The following is a 14500-nucleotide window of genomic DNA, read 5'->3' as shown; positions in this document are numbered from 1 at the left end:
CTTATCCGGCCCGCGGGCCGTAGTTTGGGGACCCCTGATCTAGATCAACATTAGGTATACAGTATCTGTCAATATAATGTTTTTTTATTTTTTAGATTTAAGTCCTTTTTGTCAAAGAAAACCCAGTTTTTAATGGCAAAAACACAAAATATGAAATATTTTCCCCCAATAAAATTTTAAAGTGGAACATTTCAGATTATATAATACTTGGAGCTCATAATATAACTCATTAAAACATTGATTTTAATGTTGTTGTTTTTTTTGAGCAATGACACTTAAAAAAAAAAAAGTCCCACTAAAATGATTGGGGATCCAAAAGGGTCCTGCTCAGTAGTGTTAAAAAAATAAATCGTAATTTTTTTAAAAACTGTTAACACAATAGTCTCGAGATCAACTTCAGATCTATCCGTCAATTATAACTTGTATTGTTGTTTATTTTCCTTTTTTGTTCGTTTTAGGCCCTTTTTTAAAAAAAAACCCAAAAAATGTTATATGGCAAACACAAAATATGCAACATTTTCCGCCAAAAATATCTCAAAGTGGAATATTTAATGTGACCTAATTGGAGCCTTGAATAGGTCAATAATTTATAATAACATTGTTTTTGATTCATTATTATGTTTTGAAGAAAGAAACAGCCTGCATGACAGCTTTGTGTTATTAGAGTCAACATTGCAACATTTTATTGTCACCTGCTTACTCTTTTATACCACTTTTTATGTTTTTTTATTTTTTTTTATCGTATTTTTAGAATGTGCCGTGGGGCCGTTAAAAAAATGACCTGCGGGGCCGCAAATGGCCCCTGGGCCGCACTTTGGACATCCCTGGCCTAGCCCCTTTGGACTTGTCTGCTTCCTCACTCAACACTTCCGGTAACACTCACAAGTAACACCCACACATAGTTCGGTTCCACTTTTAAATGTTCTATTTTTTCTGCACTGCGCTATAAAAATATTTTGTTAGCTTAACCCGACAACATGTAGATTAAATACAAATGCTATATTCTTGCATGTACATTACAGTTTCAAGTAAGAAGACAGACATTATAATCATTGAGGCTTTAGGCGAGTATTGGAAGACAAAGCTAATAAACTAGCCTTATTCCTTGCTTCTGAAGTTTGCCCTTTGCCTACCTCTCACTGCGAGTCGGACTCTCGCTCGTACATAAACTCTGCCGCCGTTGCCATCTGTAACAGAAAATATTGCAGTTTTTTTTTTTTTTGGTTTTACTTCTGATATTTGTGGGTAGGTACGGACGCAAAGTACCACATGGCTGCTGTGCGTTCACAGCCAGCTGGAGGGGCGAGGCGTGGAGGAGGTCATTTGCATATGTAAATGAGACCGCCTACAAAACAGCTCTTTTTCAAGAGACAGTCAAAAAGTGGCTTGAGGACGGTCCGTGACGAGGATCTGGGGTCCATAGTGGATCTAACATAATAGTGTGAGAGTCCAGTCCATAGTGGATCTAACATAATAGTGTGAGAGTCCAGTCCATAGTGGATCTAGCATAATAGTGTGAGAGTCCAGTCCATAGTGGATCTAGCATAATAGTGTGAGAGTCCAGTCCATAGTGGATCTAACATAATAGTGTGAGAGTCCAGTCCATAGTGGATCTAACATAATAGTGTGAGAGTCCAGTCCATAGTGGATCTAACATAATAGTGTGAGAGTCCAGTCCATAGTGGATCTAGCATAATAGTGTGAGAGTCCAGTCCATAGTGGATCTAACATAATAGTGTGAGAGTCCAGTCCATAGTGGATCTAACATAATAGTGTGAGAGTCCAGTCCATAGTGGATCTAACATAATAGTGTGAGAGTCCAGTCCATAGTGGATCTAACATAATAGTGTGAGAGTCCAGTCCATAGTGGATCTAGCATAATAGTGTGAGAGTCCAGTCCATAGTGGATCTAGCATAATAGTGTGAGAGTCCAGTCCATAGTGGATCTAGCATAATAGTGTGAGAGTCCAGTCCATTGTGGATCTAGCATAATAGTGTGAGAGTCCAGTCCATAGTGGATCTAGCATAATAGTGTGAGAGTCCAGTCCATAGTGGATCTAACATAATAGTGTGAGAGTCCAGTCCATAGTGGATCTAACATAATAGTGTGAGAGTCCAGTCCATAGTGGATCTTGCATAATAGTGTGAGAGTCCAGTCCATAGTGGATCTAACATAATAGTGAGAGTCCAGTCCATAGTGTATCTAACATAATAGTGTGAAAGTCCAGTCCATAGTGGATCTAACATAATAGTGTGAGAGTCCAGTCCATAGTGGATCTAACATAAAAGTGTGAGAGTCCAGTCCATAGTGGATCTAACATAATAATGTGAGAGTCCAGTCCATAGTGGATCTAACATAATAGTGAGAGTCCAGTCCATAGTGGATCTAACATAATAGTGTGAGAGTCCAGTCCATAGTGGATCTAACATAATAGTGAGAGTCCAGTCCATAGTGGATCTAACATAATAGTGTGAGAGTCCAGTCCATAGTGGATCTAACATAATAGTGAGAGTCCAGTCCATAGTGGATCTAACATAATAGTGAGAGTCCAGTCCATAGTGGATCTAACATAATAGTGAGAGTCCAGTCCATAGTGGATCTAACATAATAGTGAGAGTCCAGTCCATAGTGGATCTAACATAATAGTGAGAGTCCAGTCCATAGTGGATCTAACATAATAGTGAGAGTTCAGTCCATAGTGGATCTAACATAATAGTGAGAGTCCAGTCCATACTGGGGCCGGCAGGATATCATGTTGAGTGGAGACAGGTCAGCAGTGCAGAGACGTCCCCAACTGATGCACACATGAGTGGTCCACCCCGGGTCCAGACTTTGGACAACTATTGCCTCATCCGTGAGGAATCTGCATTTTCTGTTTCGGTCCACGCCACATTCTAAGGACATCTTTGTCAATAAAGTGTCATGGTTGCTCCAACATCTTGTATCTCACGTCCTCACTCTGGTGGCAACATGACAAGAGTCTGGCGGAACCTAAACAATGAACACTCGAGTCAAAGGAGTCGGGCCGAGCCGGCGCATGACTTGACTCCCAACATCGGGCAAGGTGCCTTTTATTCAACGGCTTGTAACTCAGTCCAAACAATTAGGACGGGGAAGTGGTCTCCTAGCAACAAGGCGTGCTGAAACATGGTGGGGGGTGGGGGGGGGGGGGGGGGGGATACGGGCGCTCCATGACCAACTTCTAATCAAGGCGGTTGATACTTGTTTATTGAATATAATTGTTTTTTTTAATGAGCTTAAAAACAAACGCTAAGTTTGTTGTGGAGCGATGGGTAGTCTGCTGAGCACTGCGGGGAGACGTCTCTGGCAACGGCCGCAGGGCTTTTTACTAGGGGTAGTTTGTTATTACTAGGGGTAGTTTGTTATTACTAGGGGTAGTTTGTTATTACTAGGGGTAGTTTGTTATTACTAGGGGTAGTTTGTTATTACTAGTTGTAGTTTGTTATTACTAGGGGTAGTTTGTTATTACTAGGGGTAGTTTGTTGTTACTAGGGGTAGATTGTTATTACTAGGGATAGTTTGTTATTACTAGTGGTAGTTTGTTATTACTAGGGGTAGTTTGTTATTACAAGTTTGTTATTACTAGGGGTAGTTTGTTATTACTAGGGGTAGATTGTTATTACTAGGGGTAGTTTGTTATTACTAGGGGTAGTTTGTTATTACTAGGGATCGTTTGTTATTACTAGGGGTAGTTTGTTATTACTAGGGGTAGTTTGTTATTACCAGGGGTAGTTTGTTATTACCAGGGGTAGTTTGTTATTACTAGGGGTAGTTTGTTATTACTAGGGATAGTTTGTTATTACTAGGGATAGTTTGTTATTACTAGGGGTAGTTTGTTATTACTAGGGATAGTTTGTTATTACTAGGGGTAGTTTGTTATTACCAGGGATAGTTTGTTATTACTAGGGGTAGTTTGTTATTACTAGGGGTAGTTTGTTATTACTAGGGATAGTTTGTTATTACTAGGGGTAGTTTGTTATTACTATGGATAGTTTGTTATTACTAGGGGTAGTTTGTTATTACTAGGGATAATTTGTTATTACTAGGGGTAGTTTGTTATTACTAGGGATAGTTTGTTATTACTAGGGGTAGTTTGTTATTACTAGGGATAGTTTGTTATTACTAGGGGTAGTTTGTTATTACTAGGGATAGTTTGTTATTACTAGGGGTAGTTTGTTATTACTAGGGATAGTTTTTTATTACTAGGGGTAGTTTGTTATTACTAGGGGTAGTTTGTTATTACTAGGGGTAGTTAGTTTTTACTAGGGGTAGTTTGTTATTACTAGGGGTAGTTTGTTATTACTAGGGGTAGTTTGTTTAGTATTCTCATGCCGTGCACGTCTTCATGTCCCACTCGTGCTTGTTTCGGTTGCTTTCTCCATCAAAACATGCACGGATGCACAAACGCTTGTAAACACGTTGTTGTGTTTTTCACTCCTTGCATTGTTTCTTTAATCATGGCGATACAGTTGTGTTGGGTTTGATTCTATAGGAGATTAGGATACATGTCCAGCAATATATCAAGTGCAAGATGATATCGGCTTGCAGCTGAAATGTCCGATACAAGTAATCCTACAGCGTGTTTACTTGTGTGTGATGACATGTGTGGTACAAGCGGCCCTGCAGCGTGTTTACTTGTGTGTGATATCATGTGCGATACGAGCAGTCCTGCAGTGTTTACTTGTGTGTGATACAAGCGGCCCTGCAGTGTGTTTACTTGTGTGTGATATCATGTGCGATACAAGTAGTCCTAGAGCATGTTTATTTGTGTGTGTTATCATGTGCGATACAAGTAATCCTGCAGCGTGTTTACTTGTGTGTGATATCATGTGCGATACAAGCATTCCTGCAGTGTGTTTACTTGTCTGGGATATCATGTGCGATACATGCAGTCATACAGTGTGTTTACTTGTGCGTGATATTATGTCCGATACCAGCAGTCCTGCAGTGTGTTTACTTGTGTGTGATATTATGTACGATACAAGCAGTCCTGCAGCGTGTTTACTTGTGTGTGATATCATGTGCGATACAAGCAGTCATACAGTGTGTTTACTTTTGCGTGATATTATGTCAGATACAGGCAGTCCTGCAGCGTGTTTACTTGTGTGTGATATCATGTGCAATACGAGCAGTCCTGCAGTGTTTACTTGTGTGTGATACAAGCAGCCCTGCAGCGTGTTTACTTGTGTGTGATATCATGTGCGATACAAGTAGTCCTAGAGCATGTTTATTTGTGTGTGATATCATGTGCGATACAAGTAATCCTGCAGCGTGTTTACTTGTGTGTGATATCATGTGCGATGCAAGCATTCCTGCAGTGTGCTTACTTGTCTGGGATATCATGTGCGATACATGCAGTCATACAGTGTGTTTACTTGTGCGTGATATTTTGTCCGATACCAGCAGTCCTGCAGTGTGCTTACTTGTGTGTGATATTATGTACGATACAAGCAGTCCTGCAGCGTGTTTACTTGTGTTTGATATCATGTGCGATACAAGCAGTCATACAGTGTGTTTACTTTTGCGTGATATTATGTCAGATACAGGCAGTCCTGCAGCGTGTTTACTTGTGTGTGATATCATGTGCAATACAAGCAGTCATACAGTGTGTTTACTTGTGTGGGATGACATGTGCGATACGAGCAGTCATACAGTGTGTTTACGTGTGTGTGATATCATGTGTAAAACAAACAGTCATACAGTGTGTTTACTTGTGTGGGATGACATGTGCGATACAAGCAGTCATACAGTGTGTTTACTTGTGTGTCATATCATGTGCGATACAAGCAGTCATACAGTGTGTTTACTTGTGTGTCATATCGTGTGCGATACAAACAGTCATAACGTGTGTTTACTTGTGCGTGATATTATGTCCGATACAAGCAGTCATAAAGTGTGTTTACTTGTGCGTGATATTATGTCCGATACAAGCAGTCCTCCAGCGTGTTTACTTGTGTGAGATAACATGTGCTATACAAACAGTCATACAGTGTGTTTACGTGTGTGTGATATCATGTGTAAAACAAACAGTCATACAGTGTGTTTACTTGTGTGGGATGACATGTGCGATACAAGCAGTCATACAGTGTGTTTACTTGTGTGTCATATCATGTGCGATACAAGCAGTCATACAGTGTGTTTACTTGTGTGTCATATCGTGTGCGATACAAACAGTCATAACGTGTGTTTACTTGTGCGTGATATTATGTCCGATACAAGCAGTCATAAAGTGTGTTTACTTGTGCGTGATATTATGTCCGATACAAGCAGTCCTCCAGCGTGTTTACTTGTGTGAGATAACATGTGCTATACAAACAGTCATACAGTGTGTTTACGTGTGTGAGATATCATGTGCGATACACGCAGTCTTCCAGCGTTTTTACTTGTGTGTGATATCATGTGCCATAACAGCAGTCCTCCTGCGTGTTTACTTGTGTGTGACATCATGTGCGATACAAGCAGCCATGCATTGTGTTTACTTGTGTGTGGTATCATGTGCGATATAAGCAGTCCTACACTGTTTTTACATGTGCGTGATGTCATGTGCAATACAATCAGTCCTGCAGCGTGTTTAATTGTGTGGCGTTTAATGTGCGATACAAGCAGTCTTGCAGCGGGTTTACTTGTGTGTGACATTGTGTGCGACGGAAGCAGTCCTGCAGTGTGTTTACTTGTGTGAGATATAATGTGCGGTGCAAGCAGTCTTGCAGTGGGTTGACTTGTGTGGGATATCATGTGCAATACAAACAATCTTGCAGCATGTTCATAAATGTGCGATATTATGTGCGATACAAGCAGCCCTGCAGCGTGCTTCCTTTTGTGTGCTATAATGTGCAATACAAGCAGTCTTACAGCGTGTTTACTTGTGTGAGATATCATGTGCGATACAAGCAGCCCAGCAGCGTGTTGACTTGTGTGTGATATCATGTGCAATACAAGCAGCCCTGCAGCGTGTTTACTCGTGTGTGGTATTGTGTGCGATACAAGCAGTCATCATGCGTGTGATGTCATGTCCTCCAATAAGCACACCATTTCTTTCATTTAATAAACACCATTTACAAATGGTAAACATGCTAGGCTGTAGACGACTAGGAGCTAGCAGCTACACAACAGCTAAGTAAACAATAGCACACAAACTAAACATACGTAATATGCATTGAACAATATTGCAGGGTATAACAGATACATTTGTCAATACAAACAAGTATCAAATAATTATCGTTGCATATTACTTACACATACAAAGTATCCGAGGCAAAGGCATATTAGAAAGTGTCCAGTAACAAACGTGTCCGCGTCATGAGCTTAACTTAATGAATTATTATTTTCCAGTAGTTATCGTGAAATTACTACAAATTCCCACTCCACTTTAACTTGCTGACACGAGATTCCTCCAATTCACGCAGGATATTTCAACCAAAAACTTACAAACGTCGCTTGGAGCGATACATGAAGAATCGTTTCGCGCAGAACCGTTATGTATGGACGTTTTTACTTCCAGTTGTAGGCATCAAAACAGGAGGTGCATTTTCAATCTGCAGTGAGCGAACACGCCTAAAAGGTGGCGCCACACCACAAACAATGACACGCCTTCTCAGCGCCGCCGTTTGAGTTGAACGAACGCTATTGAACACAAAGCAATTATGGCCGTTAGCGAAGAAAAGTCCGTACATTAATAAGCCGCAGGGTCCAAAGCGTAGGAAAAAATTAGCGGCTTGTAGTCCGGAATTTACGGTCGTTATTGCTACTAAAATGTTCCAGTAATTTGACAAAGAGCTCTAAGTTTGTGCTTTTACTGCCATCTAGTGTCTGTGCAGTATAAAGTGAGTAAAACATCAATACAGTTGTATTTTTTCAATTTGTGTTTTTTTTTATGGTTAAGGTTACTGAAGTGAATTAATTAACTCATATTATGTTCTACATATGGTGAATGTTTATATTCAACTTATAGAAAGCGAACCACCAGGTTTAGGTAAATAATGGTTGAGCCCATAATAAATTCAGGAGTCTTAGTTGAACATTTGCATGTGGACTGGGTAAACTCTCTCACGAGAAGAGGCGATACATTCAGACTTCGGAATGCAAAAGGGATAGCTCTATCCTGGAGGAGAGACTCCATGTTTATCCTAAACGTCAACCTACAAGTTATGGTATACATCTGTTGTCTTCCCAGTCACTCGCGCACAAACATCTCGGGACGGCGTGGCGCGGTTGGCAGAGTGCCCGTGCCAGTCACCTGAGGGTTCCTGGTTCAATCCCCACCTTCTACCAACCTCGTCACATCCGTTGTGTCCTTGAGCAAGACACTTCCCCCTTGCTCCTGATGGGTCGTGGTTAGCGCCCTGCATGGCAGCTCCCGCCATCAGTGGGTGAATGTGTGTGTGAATGGGTGAATGTGGAAATAGTCTCAAAGCGCTTTGAGTACCTTGAAGGTAGAAAAGCGCTATACAAGTACAACCCATCTCCTTACGTGGTCAGGTTCTCCTGAATCAAGAAAGAAGGACTATAAGACGGTGGTTCGGCTCCTCCAAGTTAGGAATGCCTCATTTTTCTGACCTGAACTCCTCATGGTACTGCAGTCCTGTATAAAGACACTCGCTTTGCAACTTTTGGTTTTAGCAAAGCGTCACCGACGTCTCTTTTTATCCAGCCTCGCACATAAGATCACTTAAAACATTGACAACAATTTTATAAAATCACACGTTTATTCAAAACACTCCACCTTTTGTCGCAACTTTCCACCAAAAACCTGCAAAAGGGACTGATTTATACCGACTGTTGTTGTTTAAGTAGTCTCACTGGATCTGTCCTTTTTTTGTAACATTCCTCACTACAAAATGATACAAGTATGTACTATGATCAAGGACGATATCACACCGGGTTAATGTCGGAATAAGCCAATAATCAAGGCGGCCATATTTATTTGCCTCGTTACTCTACAACAGGCCTATTCAACCGAACAACACCCGAAGAGGCTCGATGAAACTATTCAAAACTATCTGTCTAGCCGCGCACGCTGGAAAGGAGTAGCGAGGGCTGAATAATGTATTTATTGACACCGCGGCCTGCAAACTGGTGTTTACTTTGTAAATAAGTAAACACAGTCTTGAAAGGGGAGGCACTTTCTAAAGAAACATCCAGAACTTTCATAAGCCCCTGAGACCTCGGGCTCTTGAAACTGCGACCCTCTTCATGATGTAGTTGAATAGCCCTGCTCTTCAACACAAACGCATCAATACAATAGTGCACTTTTTTGTAAACATGTTTGTCAAAGATGGTCGACATAAAAAAAAATAAAAAATAAAAAAAAATAAAATAAAAAATAAAAATAGAGTGTCGACATACACTCTATTTTTGAAAAAAATAAAAAACAAATAATTTAGAAAAAAATAAAAAATACATTGGGGGAAATTATTTTTTTGCAGAATTTTTTTTTTTTTTTATAACTTCATAAAAAGTTTCTCGTGCGCACAAAATAGTTTCTCATGCGCACGAGATACATGTCTAAAATAAAAAAATAAAAAATAAAAAATATACCGTATATTACCAAATAAACGCCCTTTTTTTTATTTCAACAAAAAAATATGAGGGTACATTAAACATATGTGTATTATTGCAATGTTGTACTTAAATAAAATAGTGAACATAATAGACAACTTGTCTTTTAGTAGTAAGTAAACAAACAAAGGCTCCTAATTTAGGTGCTGACATATGCAGTAACATATTGTGTCATTTATCTACCTATTTTTTCGTCTACATTATTAAGGACAAGTGGTAGGAAATTAATTATTAATCTACTTGTTAATTTACTGTTAATATCTGCTTATTTTCTGTTTTAACATGTTCTATCTACACTTATCTTCAAATGTAATAATCACTTATTCTTCTGTTGTTTGATACTTTACATTAGTTTTGAATGACACCACAAATTTGGGTATCGATCCGATACCGAGTAGTTACAGAATCATACATTCATCATATTCAAAGTCCTCATGTGTCCAGGGACACATTTCCTGAGTTTATAAACATAATATAATTTTTTTTTAAACGAAAGAAGATTTTGTGATGTTGAAAAATATCGATGCAATCATAGTAGTATCGACTAGAGACGCTATTGTACGTGGTATCATTATTCTGTACATATGTTCTGTAGTGTTTATGCTGTGTTGCGGTGCAAATATTCTTCCAAAATGTGTTTGTCGTGCTAGAATTTTTTTATTTTTTTTATAACTTCATAAAAAGTTTCTCGTGCGCACAAAATAGTTTCTCATGCGCACGAGATACATGTCTAAAATAAAAAAATAAAAAATTAAAAATATACCGTATATTACCAAATAAACGCCCTTTTTTTTTATTTCAACAAAAACATATTAGGGTACATTAAACATATGTGTATTATTGCAATGTTGTACTTAAATAAAATAGTGAACATAATAGACAACTTGTCTTTTAGTAGTAAGTAAACAAACAAAGGCTCCTAATTTAGGTGCTGACATATGCAGTAACATATTGTGTCATTTATCCACCTATTTTTTCGTCTACATTATTAAGGACAAGTGGTAGGAAATTAATTATTAATCTACTTGTTCATTTACTGTTAATATCTGCTTATTTTCTGTTTTAACATGTTCTATCTACACTTCTGTTCAAATGTAATAATCACTTATTCTTCTGTTGTTTGATACTTTACATTAGTTTTGAATGACACCACAAATTTGGGTATCGATCCGATACCGAGTACTTACAGAATCATACATTAGTCATATTCAAAGTCCTCATGTGTCCAGGGACACATTTCCTGAGTTTATAAACATAATATAATTTTTTTTTAAACGAAAGAAGATTTTGTGATGTTGAAAAATATCGATGCAATCATAGTAGTATCGACTAGAGACGCTATTGTACGTGGTATCATTATTCTGTACATATGTTGTGTAGTGTTTATGCTGTGTTGCGGTGCAAATATTCTTCCAAAATGTGTTTGTCGTGCTAGAATTTTATTTTTTTTTATAACTTCATAAAAAGTTTCTCGTGCGCACAAAATAGTTTCTCATGCGCACGAGATACATGTCTAAAAGAAATAAGAAAATAAAAAAATATATACCGTATATTACCAAATAAACGCCCTTTTTTTTTATTTCAACAAAAAAATATTAGGGTACATTAAACACATGTGTATTATTGCAATGTTGTACTTAAATAAAATAGTGAACATAATAGACAACTTGTCTTTTAGTAGTAAGTAAACAAACAAAGGCTCCTAATTTAGGTGCTGACATATGCAGTAACATATTGTGTCATTTATCTACCTATTTTTTCGTCTACATTATTAAGGACAAGTGGTAGGAAATTAATTATTAATCTACTTGTTCATTTACTGTTAATATCTGCTTATTTTCTGTTTTAACATGTTCTATCTACACTTCTGTTCAAATGTAATAATCACTTATTCTTCTGTTGTTTGATACTTTACATTAGTTTTGAATGACACCACAAATTTGGGTATCGATCCGATACCGAGTAGTTACAGAATCATACATTCATCATATTCAAAGTCCTCATGTGTCCAGGGACACATTTCCTGAGTTTATAAACATAATATCATTTTTTTTTCAACGAAAGAAGATTTTGTGATGTTGAAAAATATCGATGCAATCATAGTAGTATCGACTAGAGACGCTATTGTACGTGGTATCATTATTCTGTACATATGTTCTGTAGTGTTTATGCTGTGTTGCGGTGCAAATATTCTTCCAAAATGTGTTTGTCGTGCTAGAATTTTTTTTTTTTTTTATAACTTCATAAAAAGTTTCTCGTGCGCACAAAATAGTTTCTCATGCGCACGAGATACATGTCTAAAAGAAAAAAAAAATTAAAAAAAATATACCGTATATTACCAAATAAACGCCCTTGGGCAAATAACCGCCCATGTCCTATTAGCCGCCCATTTTGTGAATTAACCGCCTCTTCCTAATAACCGCCTATGTCCAAATAGCCGCCCATGGGCTTTTATTTGCATAATTTAGATTAAAATGCTACTGGGGTTGCGTTTGCTGCAGTATTATTATTTTGATGGTTTTATAGAGTACTTGGTACCATCATTGTATTTTTCCTGTAGTACTGTAGCCTTTATTTTATTTAAGTGACAGTATTATTGTTCTGTTTTGATGGTGGGTTTTATACTTGAGAACTTGGTACCATAATTGTATTTTTCCCGGTAGGCTGCTTTATTTAAAAATATTATTTTATTTATTTTTAGTATTGGTATTCTATTTGACAATTGTTGCACTACTGCCATGTTGAGGCCTTGTTGATCTATTGTCTTTTGATAGCCTACCTAATGTTGATCTCTTGTTTTTTTGTTTGTATGTTTACAATAGCTTTTACAATTAAAGTTTTTTGTAGGAAAAAAAAAATACTGGACAGTAACCATTGTAACAAAATAATGGCCTGGTGCAGGCTGGTGCAAAAATAAATAAAAGCCTTGTGCAAAATAACCGCCTGCTTCTTTTAAACGCCTGTCTCCAAAATTGATTTTGTGAAATAAACGCCTACTATTTGGTAATATACGGTATATAAAAAAATTCCCCCATGTCCCTTTTTTAATTTTTTAAAATTGTTTTTAAAAATGTATTTATTTATTTTTTTAATTTTTTTTCCTGTCCAGCTTCTCAGGCAAATCATATAGTTCAGTGGTCCCCAACCTTTTTGTAGCTGCAACCGGTCAACGCTTGAAAATTAGTCCCACGGACTAATTTTCCCCTATAATAAAAATAAATAAAAATAAAATAAAATAATCCCCACGGGGTTATTTTATTTATTTTTTTAATTTATTTTTTTCTATAAAGAAATACAATTATGTGTGCTTACGGACTGTATCCCTGCAGACTGTATTCATCTATATTGATAAATAATGTCTATCTTCAGTTTTTTATGTTGATTTAATAAAAAATAAAACAAAATATATATTTATTTTTTTCTTGTGCGGCCCGGTACCAATCGGTCCGCGGCCCGGTGTTTGGGGACCACTGCTATAGTTGACGTACTGTAGATCCCCTTATAGGCTGTTCAGATTTACTTTACAAAAGAGAAGTGTAGGATACTTCTCCTGTTGCCTTATTTGTATTTGACTTTATTAAATGTATTTATATTATCATTTGGTGCAGCCGGGCCGGAGCAGGAGGGGTTAGAAAGAGAAAAAAAAGGAAGACAGAGGGGGAAATTGTGGGGACAAGAGGGGGATTAGACAGCAAAACACAACAATAACAACAACAACAACAACAACAATAGAGCAACATCAGCAAATACGCCATGTACAAATATGATGGTAAAAGTGATAGCAAATAAGCAGTTAGAGAAATAAAAAATAATACAGAAATGAGCATTATTACACTACAAATGGAGCAATACAAATACCAATAGAAATAGCGCTATTGATAATGAACAATACCAATAATTTACCTCTATTATCAACAATACAGTTGTTCAAATGCAACAATACATATATGTGATGATAACTAGACATAATGTGATGTCACATGGATTTCATGCTGCCATTATGTTTGCTATTCTTATATTTTGACCTTTACCAGAGGTCTCGGAATAGATTAAAATCTTATTAGGAAGTTAATGGACAATGTCTTTCTCGCTAAACTAAATGGATACATGTCAACAACACCCGGCGCGCACGCGCACAGACATGTGGTTTCGCGTCATTAGCCACATACGTTTTTTTTTTTTTTAAAGCGGCACTTAAAGACGACACGTGCCGTGACACTTTGCCGACGGCTACGCAGAACCCGAGGTTGCGCTTACCGTTGCGTCGGTGCCCTTGGGGACGGCGGCGCCGCCACAAACGCGCTCCCGCCGACGCGTGAGCAGCCATTCCTATCTCAATTTGTCAGCGGTTTTGATGGAGTGCACCTGCCCGCGCACCGCCAGCGCTCGGAGACAGAAGATCAAAGTGAAAGAGACGTGTACAAGAACATTAATGGTTTGGTCAGAGGTCTCTCTTTTTTTTTTTTTTCTTGTCTTTTCTTTTCAACTAGCTCATAGTTACATTTTTTTCCAACCCACAAAATACAACAAAAAACATCACCGATTATATTATATTACCATTAAAGGTGTAACAGAACATGTATTTATTTAAATGTATGCTTTTAATTACTAATTAGGGTGGTACCGGTATAATAATGACTTAAAAAAGGTAGTATACTGCCTTTAAAAAAAAAAAATGGTAGGTCAACACACACATACACCCATAGGCGCCCATCTACATTTATGCCAGTGGGTGCTCGGTGTGTGTGTATTAGTGTTGTGCCGATACCGGTACCAAATAATGGTTGAGCCCATAATAAATTAAGGAGCCTTAGTTAGACATTCGTATGTGGACTGGGTTAACTCTCTCACGAGAAGAAGCGATACATTCAGACTTCGGAATGCAAAAGTGATAGCTCTATCCTGGAGGAGAGACTCCAT

Source organism: Entelurus aequoreus, linkage group LG02, assembly GCF_033978785.1.
Source record: "Entelurus aequoreus isolate RoL-2023_Sb linkage group LG02, RoL_Eaeq_v1.1, whole genome shotgun sequence".
In the NCBI taxonomy this organism is placed as follows: Eukaryota; Metazoa; Chordata; class Actinopteri; order Syngnathiformes; family Syngnathidae; genus Entelurus; species Entelurus aequoreus.
The sequence above is the reverse complement of the archived record's forward strand: the minus strand, read 5'-3'. Positions refer to the sequence as shown.